Genomic DNA, 12,629 nt, shown 5'->3' with positions numbered 1-12,629 from the left:
TTGCAATTCCACGACTTATTGCCCTTTCCGAAACACTTGAGGCTGTTATATGTTCAACTAGCAAACCGACCAGCCTACCTTGAGTATGCCCAAGTTCTTCGCTTTGCTGGCCTCTGCAACCGGCAGACTGATCGCCACCTCCTGGGTTCCCTGCTGACCATTTCTAAAGTGGATGGCCTTACTGGATACGTTGATGTCACACTGCTCTTTGAGGGCAGCCGAGACCTCCGCTGCATCGGTGACCTCATCCAGATTTTTACACTGGAGAGTCGCTTCTGCAGTCAGGGATCTCACATCAACCTCGTCGCCAAGTACTTTTTGTGCCAGTTGCTTATAGACTGCACCCTTTTGCTTGGCGTCCTTTTTTAAGACTATGATCGTATCACCAATTCTAGTCCGCATTATGCTTCGCACATCTGCGCCCAATGGCTATAAATTCTCCGTGCTTCGCATCGTCTTCAGAACTTCGGCGTATTTCGCCTCCTCCGTTTCGACAACGAAGGCCTCGCCTAAATTCTTACGTTTTGTTGTTTTCGGTTGAACATTCTCCCTGGTCTCCGTTTTTGGTATTTCCCTTTCTTATTTTTTCGACTCGTATCCACGGGTTGCTGTTGCCTTGCGCCCGCCTGGGTGCACTGCCTGGTTCCTATCCCGTGGCGCTTTTTTCTTGGCTTTCTTATAGACCTGAGTGAAAGAAAACAAAGTAACTCTCACCACTCAGCAAATACTTAAGGTGAAGATGAATCGCAGCCAAACCTCAAATTTTCAAGAGCACAAATCTAGAGAACCAAACATCCGTTTGAGCTGAAAACTTAATCGATTGGTCACCACCAGCTAGTGACCACAAACTGGTAATCGGTTCTCCAGATTTGTGCTCTTGAAAATTTGAAGTTTGGCTTCGATGCATCTTCACCTTAACGGATTTCATTTATTTTTCGTGAGTATACTCGTACACATATCTAGTTTCTAAAAGTGGTCAAAGGGCCTCGAGAATGTTCCTGTGGCCAGAGTTATTCCGGTGGGTCACTGGGGTTATGAAAAGGGTTATGTGCTTCCGGTCCCCTGATTGTAGGCATATTGCAAATCACAGATCATTTTCGGGAGCGGCTACAATGTGGTCACTAAAGAGTTAAAAAAAAACGCACTAGCGTAAACCTTTTGAGAAACGGTTGAATTGAATAATCATGCGCCCTGCATTTGATTGATCCAAATTACCACTTTCTGGATGTGTTAAATTTACAATAAACTGGCCTATTTGTATCTTAACATCTGTGTCGTATTTTATTGAACTATTATGTTTGATTTCTACTTTTAGAGAATTGAAAAGGTTTAGTATCCAACAAATCTGTAGTCGATCCTTCAGGGTATTAAGTATGACTTGCCACATCCGGTACATTCTAAACAGCGAAAAACTATTCATTTATAATGGTGAATATAAGATCTCAATGATTTACGCAAATATAAATGACTGCCATTGTAAATAAATAAAGATAACTTGGCATAGCCCTAAAAATTGCCCTCTTTTACCCGACTTGACCCAGTGAACCACCGGAATGCATCCGGTCACAGTAATATTCCCGAGTTCCACTGGCCACTTCTAGAAACTAGATGTGTGTACCAATATACTGACAAAAATATTTAAATTCGTTAAGAATTCGCTGAGCGGTATTTTTCCTTTCAATCAGGCCAGTACGGGTTAAGAGTGCCCAATGTACTTGGTGACACCGACGAGCTTGCCTGTTCCAAAATAGACCTGGTTAAAAGAGAACATTACTCAGATTTCATAGATATCAGGACCTGTCGATGTCATAATTGGACGAATATTAAGGATTTTTATATTGTTGTTGTTAAATTCTGGCACATTTAATCATTATTGAACGTAATTGGCACTTGCCAAAGACCTGGACGAAACGACAGTTGGAAAAAGAGTGCCAGAGATACCGTCAGGAGCCGTATGGTTCAATATTTAGGGTAGCAAGCGCCTATTTTTTCTTAAAACCATCGTTTTAAGACAAAATAGCATAAAGAAAGTGTGATAGCTCAAGCACCAGACAACACGAACCAAAAAGATCTGTGGAGTTTCATGCAACGTGCAATAGTCTAAATTAGAGTCGTTTCCATACTCATTTCCAATATATCAGAATATCGATATTTTAAGACTAAAGAAAATCCCAACTATAGGAGAGGTTAAAAATTATAGTCAAACTGTGGACTCTAAGGCTGCTGGAAACAAAAACACATTTTCCCGCAAAGTTATTAGCAGTCATGATTCGAAAACATTTCAAGATGGTGAACATATCACCAAATGGTGCATCCGATACGCACCCTTGTTTATTTGGTAGGCGTTTTTACTAATTTCAACTTCCTCCGCTTTTTTAGGCAATACAAGGTAAAGTCATTTTTCAAGGTGAACGGGTCATTTGGGGTACTGGCACCAGTGGAAAAGACATTCGGGGAAAACCAGAACAATTTTTACTGTAATTTTAAATCTTTAAGCCAGAAAAACATATAGAATACAGAAAAACAAAGGCCAAAAATTCAAATCGTTCGTTTGCCTGTGAATAAAAAGGCATATCGTTAATCTCAGACAGTCTCGGATTTTTGAAGGGCGCCATACCACATAACAGAAGGACAACTACCATGTTTGCTTTTATATTTAATTTCTCAAATTTTCAGAATGACCACATAAATCTCTTTTTTCTCCGCCATTCCACTTCTTAGTGGCTTATAGTGGCTAAACGTTTGTTCAGCCCTCGAAACGGTGCCAAAAATTGCGAAATAAAAGCTTGCTCATTCAGAGTAAACAGGAGGCCTGGCTGACATGGTCTGGTCGTACATTTCCGGCTGCAATGTGTATGAGAGGAAATAAACAAAACTATTAATCATGATTCTCTCTGAAACGATGAGGAAGCTATACGTCTACAAAACCATTTCTTGATATGTACTGCTGATGCTGCATTTCGGCTTCAACATGATGTTGTGTCTGTAAAAGAGTGCTGAAGTATATGATTAAGTATCATGTCTGACGTGAAAATCAAGTGCTACACATGTATAGTTCAAAATGAAACGCATTCCAGGTAGGTAATAATTATTATTCAATTTTCAGATTATTTCACATGATAGTCTTCTTGCAACTATCCGTAACTAAAACTAATATTAAATAGGATAAATATGTTACAGAAATATAGGTCATAAATTGGACCCAATGACCCATGTTACTGTAGCATCAAAAGTTGTGTTAGATAAAGACAAGCTCTTGGGGCGGGTGATGTGAGCAGAATCAATCGTGTTGCGCGTCGCTCGCATGGCATGATAAATTAGTGGCGCGGATCGCGAAGCAGGTTAGTAGTGTTTGATCCTTTGCTCGCGTCAAATTATTTATCATGGTCTAATCGCTTATCAAAGTGAATCCTGTGACCCAACGATCCTCCCCATTAACAAACTTCCCTCCCAGTAACCTTTGTGGAGATGCAGAGAAAAACACGGTCTCTAAATAGCAAAGGTTACACACTAACATTCCTTCCTCCAATCCCACCTGACTGCAAGGACGTGGCCGGCGCCGTTATTGACCATGTATAAATAGAGGCACTGAATTATGCATACTGAAGAAGATTATGGCCAATCCCAGCCGAATTTCTAGTTGATTCTTTGTGCATTTGCACTGACTTCGGTCAATCACGGAATAGCAACCATTGATATGTGTAGTCAATCTAAGCTAAGCTAAAATGGATAAAGACAAGCTCTTCTAAGCCATTCTAGGTCAACTACAAAACTTTTAAAGAACAGATCATCAAATAAGTAATGTAATGTAGTAGTCAAAGCCATAGCGCGGCACGATGGCGCCCATAGCGTACCGTTACTTGAAAGCCCCTTATTCAAATTAACTTTTTTTTAATTCTACTGAGGATTTACCAAATGTATAAATACTGAGAATAATAACTTCGATGGAGTTAACATATGTTGTTTATCAAAATTCATGTATGTTTAACTTGACTAGAAATAGATTTGGTTGATACACAATATTTAACAATGTTTACTCTACTCATTATATGCTTCACAAACATATCTGAAAGAGTTCGTAAACGTTTTGTCGACTTAGAAAAAGACAATTGTCTGTCACTCTCTTGCACTCTTCATCGAACCAGTCGTTTCGTGTTTGCCGTTGGCCAGTGCCACTCACTACCTGCGCCGTAGTTGTCACAGCTCAAACAGCCCGAATTATATTCCATGAGGAAATTCTGGAGCTCAAATTAGTTATGCAAATAAACATTTACAAAATATGCGAGGTTAGGTTCTTAACATACAGCATGGTCACGTCCATACACTATCTTGAATAGAATGGTTATCCTTTGAATAATCATTTCCGTAAAAAAGTTGCGTAGATTAAATTCACGTAAAAAAACAGCTCGTTAAACGAACTCTTTAGCGAAAGCGTCCACACACATTTGATCTTCCCGGAATTTCCTACTTTAGGCAAGATGTATAGGAATATACTTACCATGAATATACTCAGACGATAAATTACGAATACTTTGCCTCTGTCAGCTCCATCAAATTTTAATTAGTTTTCTCCTTGCCCACACAACAAGCGTAGTACGATTAAGTTACTCGAATGGAATTAACTATTCTCGGTAATAGGTTCGCTTCTGACGGAAACCCAATCCACATACATGGCGAGACTTCACTCATGAGAGTTTATGTGCATACGCTCGCACAGTGAAACCATGACTGCTACCTACTATTTGCCCCATATAAATCTTCTCCCTCATAAGAAACTGGATTTTCCTTGATAATGAGTAATGAAACGAAAGCTCCACTTCCAGCTACCTCAACATGCATCTGACGGTATAAATTAAATGGGATTCAGCTTGTGAGCCTTAATTCGAAGTTATCACCTCGAGATTCCAAGAATTTAAGCTTTCACGTTTTGCTGATCCAGCTCAGATGTTACCTGTATTCTTTTATAATTGTGCAGCATAGCGCTAATTTTGCATCACCAGAAAATATTTCCCCTACATCCTCAAATTGGTCGCACAGAAAAGAGTAAAACTTTTGTTGCGTAGCTAAGCTCCCTGTTGAGCAGTGGCACACTATGGGACTGAATCCAACATTTTTTGGTCAAAAACAGAGCTCTGGGAATGACCTATGCTTCAAAATCATTATAAATGCCACTTTTTTAAATTTGAAAATACATTTAGTTAAATAACATTCCTGATAGTTTTTTTTTTGCTAGAACGCTTCTGTCAAGGGACAGAACTGGCTTAGATAAGTTCTAAGTTATCTAGTTCAAGTTAAATATCGTGGAAATAAAGGTCTTATGCATCCAAGTTGATTTGGCAAAAACATCAAACCAGTAGGACACAACTCCAAGTCACTAAAGATTTTGACCAAACAAAGTAGGTTTCTGCCCCATAGTGTGTCAGCCCGAGGAGAAACAGCCATTCTGATGATCAATGACGAAGGTATGCGAACTAGGCCAGTGGCAGCATAGATTTTTCTTGTGCGAAAAACGAACAATACGCCACGTTGAAGATTTCCTACGAGTGGACTTTTGTGTGGAAGAATAAAGTTTCTTGGAAGCTCGGATGATAATACCCTTTTGCCAAAATTAATTTACGCTTTGGTTCACGCTGACAAAACGACCGAAGAAAAGTCTACAAAGTTTGTAGGGAGTTTCGTCGGTGCAAAATTTTGATGAATAAGCTCTTTTGTTATTCAATTTGTGAGGTTTATGACGAATGGGAACTTGGTCCAGCAACTTGGAAGCATTGCACAGTGGGACGGATTGGGGTTTTAGGAGGAAAGATGGAACTCACGCCTTCAATTGTAATTTTACGTAAAAATGATGTTCTACAAAGTTGTTCCTATTATAAAAACAATTTTTTTTGGTCGGAATGAAAATTAGGGTGCCCTTTTGTAAAAAAAGATAAACATAAAAACTTTTTTATTTTAAAGAATATTGGTACAAACAGAAAAATTTAAACTGATTTGACAAAAAACAAGTTTTTTTCTAGCTCAAAAATTGACCGTTTTAGAGCATTTTTCGCTATTGATGTAGGGTAGCCCTTTAAAAATAGGTTTTTGTGTTTTATTTTTATTATTTCAAGTTTTCTCAGAATGTTGCCTTCCCATCACTTTTAGAGCAAATTGGAACGCAAACATACAAAATTTAATTTACTTTCAAAGACATAATTTATCATCGATACTAATACATACGATATACGAAAGCAAAATGACAAATGTGATAAAGAAAGCTCTCAGTTAATAACTGTGGAAGTGCTCTTAAAAACAGTAACCTGAGAATCATAATCTGTTCCAGTTGGAATGTAATGCCAAGAAAAAGAATATTAGAACATTTTTTCTGATGAAGAGTCATCTACTTTTTTATAACGAAAAATAACATTTCATGGGTTTATAGAGTAGGGGACATAAAAAAAATCGTTGATATTATTATTATAGCGTTTCTCAGCCTCAAATATGAATGATATGAATGATAAAATATGAAATTGTATTATTCTTCGGCTGACTGGATCATAAGTACATAACACTTATAAACAGTTATTGAGCATCTTCCAAAACAGCACTAATAAATAATGCACATGGTAATTTTCCTTAATCTGGACTGTAAAGTCAGCATCGTAATCATAAATCATACTCTAATAATCAACCGTTTCAGGTTCGCTATATCTCCTATGATGCACAAATTACTTGTAAACGGATTTCCGGTAGTTAAAAATTCGTTACTTCCAATCAGAATTTTTCCCGTTGAGGCTGGTGAATCCCATAACAAAAGTGTTTAGATGATGTTTAGAAGACTATTTTCTTTATTTTTATTGCTAACCTCCTTTTAATATATTCACAAGTGCTTTTATATGAATATGAAATAAAATACTTTGTTATTCATATTTAAAGCCGAAACGAAATCATTTTCATGCAAAAAAACTTTTTGTTTGCCTCAAATACATCTACAAATGGAAAAATGTTTGTTTTTCATGAAAAATGTTTATAACTCTTTATCGGAAAAATTATGCATGCCCCAAAATATGCGTTTCAATCAGCTCTACAGGTGATGGGAAGGCAACTTTGCTGAAAAACTCTAAATAAAAAAATAAAACACTAATACCTGTTTTTGAAGGGCCACCCTACATCAATAGCAAAAAATGCTCTAAAACGGTCAATTTTTGAGCTAGAAAAAAACTTTTTTGGTCAAATTAGCTTAAAACTTTCTGATCTTCAACTTTGTAGAACAAATTCCTTAAAATAAAAAAGTTTTTAAGGTTATCTTTTTTTACAAAGGGCCACCCTAATTTTCGTTCCGACCAAAAAAATTGTTTTTATAATAGGAACAACTTTGTAGAACCTCATTTTTACGTAAAATCACAATTGAAGGCGTGAGTTCCATCTTTCCTCCTAAAACCCCAATCCGTCCCACTGTGCATTGGCTGGAAAATTATAGTCGGAAAGTCTTCTTGTTTTTGATTCAACAATTTTGCTGAAAACCAACTTGAGATGAGTGTAACAAACATTTGACTACTTTATTCAAGACATGAGCTCTACATCGTATTTAAATCTATTCAGCTGCTGTATCTTAAATGATTTTTTTCTAGGGCAAATTTAGATAATCTCATTTGAAAGAATCTCTTAATCGCATTCTCTTTTGCCATTCCCTTACAATTCGCTGTCGACGATAGTCAGAATCCAATTAACGAAAGTATTTTTCATTCGAGTTCCAATCACTCATAGATTATGATTATGTTGGCTACGAAAACCGAAAATGTCAAGCAATCCGACCGAACAGCATCGAATCCGTTATTATCATCCCTCTGGTTATTACTATCTATCATGTTTGATTGCCTCTGGCAAAACAATTTTATCATTATCGAAGGGAGCTTGTCACGGGAAGCGTGCATCGGCATGTTAAACAAGCGAAAAAAGTAGAACATGTCTATGTACCAAATTTACAACTATTTTAAATTCAAACGTACAACGTAAGGTAAGCGGGGAATAGTGAGCACTCTGCAATAGAGTAAAGTTCGACCTTAGTGGTATAATTAAAGTTTCCAGGAAAACAATAGCAGTTAAAACAAAACAAATACCATACAGTGAACCTTCAACATATTGGCTATAATTTTGCTGAACAAACTTGTGTCCAAATATTTACCCATTTTTAGTTATAACAGTTTCAAAATTTAAAGTCTTATTCGAACTTTTGCCCCACCGGTGGGGCAAGAGTTCGAATCTAGAGTGGGGCAAAAGTTCGATGGCTAAAATACAAAATATCGATCCTTTCATAACAGGCATACTTTACACCAGCCGTAAACTTAAGTTTGCCGAAAAATACACACTAAAATTTCATCAAAAAATTGCCCAAAACCGGATTAATTGTAATTTACTCAAAAATGGCAGTTTTTCGCAAAACTAAGTGGAAATGTAAAATTTTGGTGACAGTTTTCACACGATCAGACAAATTTAACTAAATTTGAAGATAATATGTGGATTTTAGGCAATTTGAAAATTTTTCCGTGATTTTATGCATGGGTCGAACTTTTGCCCCACTATGGGCCAAAAATTGTTTTATGCAAAATCTAATACACTTCAAAGCAACCTTATGATAGGCTTAGAAACGCCCTTACATAAAATATTGAAAAATATTTTATCTTCAATTGGTTCCATGCAACGAAAGTTCGACCAAAAATTACAATATTCACGTCGAAAAACAACAAATAGCCAAAACTTTTCCAAATCTCAGTCGATTTTTATGATACACGGATAAAAATCTGATCCCCACACCATGATTTGCAAATCATGAAATTCATAAATTGGTTAGGTCATAATATCAGGATCACAAATCATGGTTCCTGGAGTCATAATCATGATTCCTCATAAGCGTAACATCCAGTGTGAAAACACTAAGCGGCGCACTTTGCTTAATCACATTCGTATCGATCACTCTTGATTCAAGATGACGAAGCGGTTGAGTGATAGAGTACGTGGCTCACAATTGTAAGGTTCTTGGCTCGAATCTCAATGCATGCTATTTTTAACTTTTTTTTTATATTGTCGATCATAAACGGATGCGCAATTCAGCATTTTTGGCATTTGAATCATGATTCCGAGCAATCAGTTACAAAAACCTAACGCGTGTGTTGCGTTACGGCAATCTGACTCATGATATCATGAGTCCAAATCATGGTGTATTTTCATAAGACGAAAACACGCTGGAATCATGATATCATGAGTCATAATATTGTTTTTGGATTCTGATTTCTACCCGTGTACTTGGAGTAAAAGTCTCTTACTTGAATAGCATTCGAACCACCATGACATTTATAAGATTTGTTTTGAATTGAGCTAGAAATCTTAAAAATAAACTCTTACCCCACTCGAACTTTTGCCCCACTTTACTCTATCACTGCACTATTTCTTCCAAATTGTAGATGGTTCAGTATAATGAATAGTCGAACTGAATGGGTACAAAATAGTAAGATCTGATCGCTGCAACAGTAAGAAATCACGTGGTGGAGGAGTTGCCTTTTATTTGAAATCAAATACCAAGTTCTCTATTTTACGCAAATCTGGAAAAGACAATGACGTCGACTATCTGTTTATTAAACTGAATATCGCTAATTTAGTGTGTGGTGTTGTCTACAAACCTCCTGATGTTAATATATCCAAGTTGGATGATATATTTAATATTGTTTCTGAAATTTCTTCCACTGAACCAAATATATTAGTGATGGGTGACTTCAATATCAACATTTTGAACTATAATTCTCCACAAACTCGTAGACTAATTGATCAATTGAGTTCCCTATCTCTAAAATTAATTGACACTTGGCCAACCTGTCATAAATCTGGTTGTCAACCATCAGTTATTGATTTACTAATGGGTAATTGTACTGGTAATATATGCAAAGCTTATCAATCGTCTCTGGGTGGTATTAGTGACCATGATTTTATCTGTGTAGACGATTTCAACCAGGACAAAACGATAGACAATTTTACCCTTGAAAAAGGCCAAAATCCGTGGCCGAAACGTCGGGCAGAATTAAATACCTAAATATCGTTGTAAAACATTAAGACTGAGATAGCCGAATAAATTAGCAACATCAAGTACCAGTCGACCCTTCCAACTACTGTGTAGACTATAGATTTAAATTTCAAAGTCAAAGCCTGATTTACGTGATTACTGTTTTGACAGATTATACTACTGTTCAAATGTGAATGAGAAACTTAATTCTTTTAACAAAATTCTTTTTTCTGTTCTTGATAATCACGCTCCTTTGAAGAAAAAAACAGCAAGAGATCCCATTAGCCCTTGGATAGACAATCATGTCCGCAAGCTTTTAAAAATCGCAGTGAAGCATATGAATGCTGGAAACGTGATAAAAGTAATCGTGGAAAATGGAATAACTTCAAATGTCTACGTAATTTAGCCAATAGAGAAATCAAACGAAAAAAACATGAATATTTACACCAAAATTGAACATTGATTTACTTGCAAAACAGTTATGGAATAATATTAATCGTTTAGGCCTTAAACAAGTCAATACTAAAGCGGGTGGCGGTGATGTCACTGCTGCATCGCTTAGTACTCATTTCATTTCACATTTTGTTCCAGAAACTTTTGTCGAAAATTCTGTTGGTATCGATGCTCAATCAAGATTCGCGGAGTAACAAGTAATGAAATTCTCACTGAATTCACTTCAGCGTCGTGTGACTCTGTTGGCAATGATCTCATTCCTCTGAATGTTTTGAAAATTTCTTTATCGGTAACTTTACCGTACATTACTGATATTATCAACTGTTGCATAACAACCTCTGAGTTCCCTGAGTTTCGGAAAGTAGCAAAAGTTGTACCCATTGGCAAAATCCGACTGTTGAAAGTGAATGTGTGCGCTCTCAAAGATATTTGAGTCCATAGTCTCTAAGCAACTTAATGAATACTTAATTTCTAACAAATTACTATCACCCCTTCAATCAGGATACCGAAAATCTTGTAGCACAATTACAGCCTTGATCAAGGTTAAGAATGATGTGAGAGAAGCGCTGGATAAAAAGATGATAACTGTTATGGTTCTTTTAGATTTCAGTAAGGCATTTGATACAATTATCCATCATCTGCTTTGCAATAAATTAAAGTTTAGATTTAAAATGCATTCATTATCAGTGAATTTAATTTCTTATATCTAGGTATTCTGTGTTAAACAACACTATCATCCTAATTTGGTATAACAAATTTAAGATTTTATTAACATTTTGTTAACAATATTTTACATTTAATTTGATTTTTTATAGGTGAGTTGATTTCGCCTGTTTATATGAGAAAAAAAAAACGTTTTCAATTTACTTAACCTAACTTAACCTAATTATATAACGCATTAATCGTGGTAATAGCAGATTGTAACGGTTTTTGCCTGAAATTATTAAATATTTTATTTGACATTTGTTCCAATGTTTCAACATTGGATATTCTATGTAACTCATTGGTAATATACCAGGGAGGAAGCTTCAGAATCATTTGCGATTCGAAAGGAGACCTGGATTCCTGTAATGAAGTTCAAGATCTCCTGCCTAAATCCCCCAAATTCGGAACAACTGACCACGATAGGCGGCACTCTTTGCTTCCTCAATTGAATCAAAGAGCCTGGGCTAGAGGCTGCTTCGATTTGGTGTTCGGAAAATGTGTCTAGAGCATCGAAGTGATTGCTCATTTCGATGCAATTATCAACATTATTCATTTCACCCTTGGAAGAAAGTTCGCATTCCGGAAAAATGACCTATCTTCCATTCTTGCCACGTTTAGTGACAGTTTTAAATCCCACTTTTTTTTGGCAGAAAGTTGTGAATTCAGAGATGCACCCTTCCTTTTATTAGTAGCTGCAACCATGTTTAGTGGATAAACGAAAGAAGACGAGACCTTCTAAGAGGTTTTTTTTTCCAAGACGGTGTTCAAGAAGGATTACCTACGCTAGATCCACTACGGATCGATCTTTATGATGATTTCGTGAAAGTTTGTGAACACATGACCAACTTGCTGTAAAAAGAGCGTGTGCGAACCATAAGAATTTGGAGGACTTCAGAGAATATTGATGAAGGTGGAGCTCTGGGATAAATTCTGCGTGAAACTGAGTTGCTGTTTAAACGACAAAAGCTTTTTACATGTTGAATTTACAGTCGATTATTAATTTGAATCATTTTTTAAATATAACTTAAAATTGATCTGTTTTGTTGCCAAATTGTTTCAAAACATGTAGCATGACGGAATTCCACTGTTGATGGAAATCGTATTTGTAGGACATCTTTTTGTCAGATGGATTGTATGCGGGGAAGGAATGCACATCGGAAAATCGTTATTTTCATTTTCATTTATTTAGTTAACATCTACACAGATAACACTGAATCAACAATTTCACGCCACAATACTCGATTCGTGGCCGCATCTCTCCATCCTCGGTTCTGCCCCACGCTCGCCAAATCGATACGCACTTGATCCGCCCACCTAGCTCGCTGCGCTCCACGCCTTCTTGTACCAACCGGATCCGAAGCGAAAACCATCTTTGCAGGGTTGCTGTCCGGCATTCTTGCAACATGCCCTGCCCATCGTATCCTTCCAGCTTTGGCCACCT

This window comes from Aedes aegypti, chromosome 1, assembly GCF_002204515.2.
Source record: "Aedes aegypti strain LVP_AGWG chromosome 1, AaegL5.0 Primary Assembly, whole genome shotgun sequence".
NCBI lineage: Eukaryota > Metazoa > Arthropoda > Insecta > Diptera > Culicidae > Aedes > Aedes aegypti.
This window is presented reverse-complemented; position numbering follows the sequence as displayed.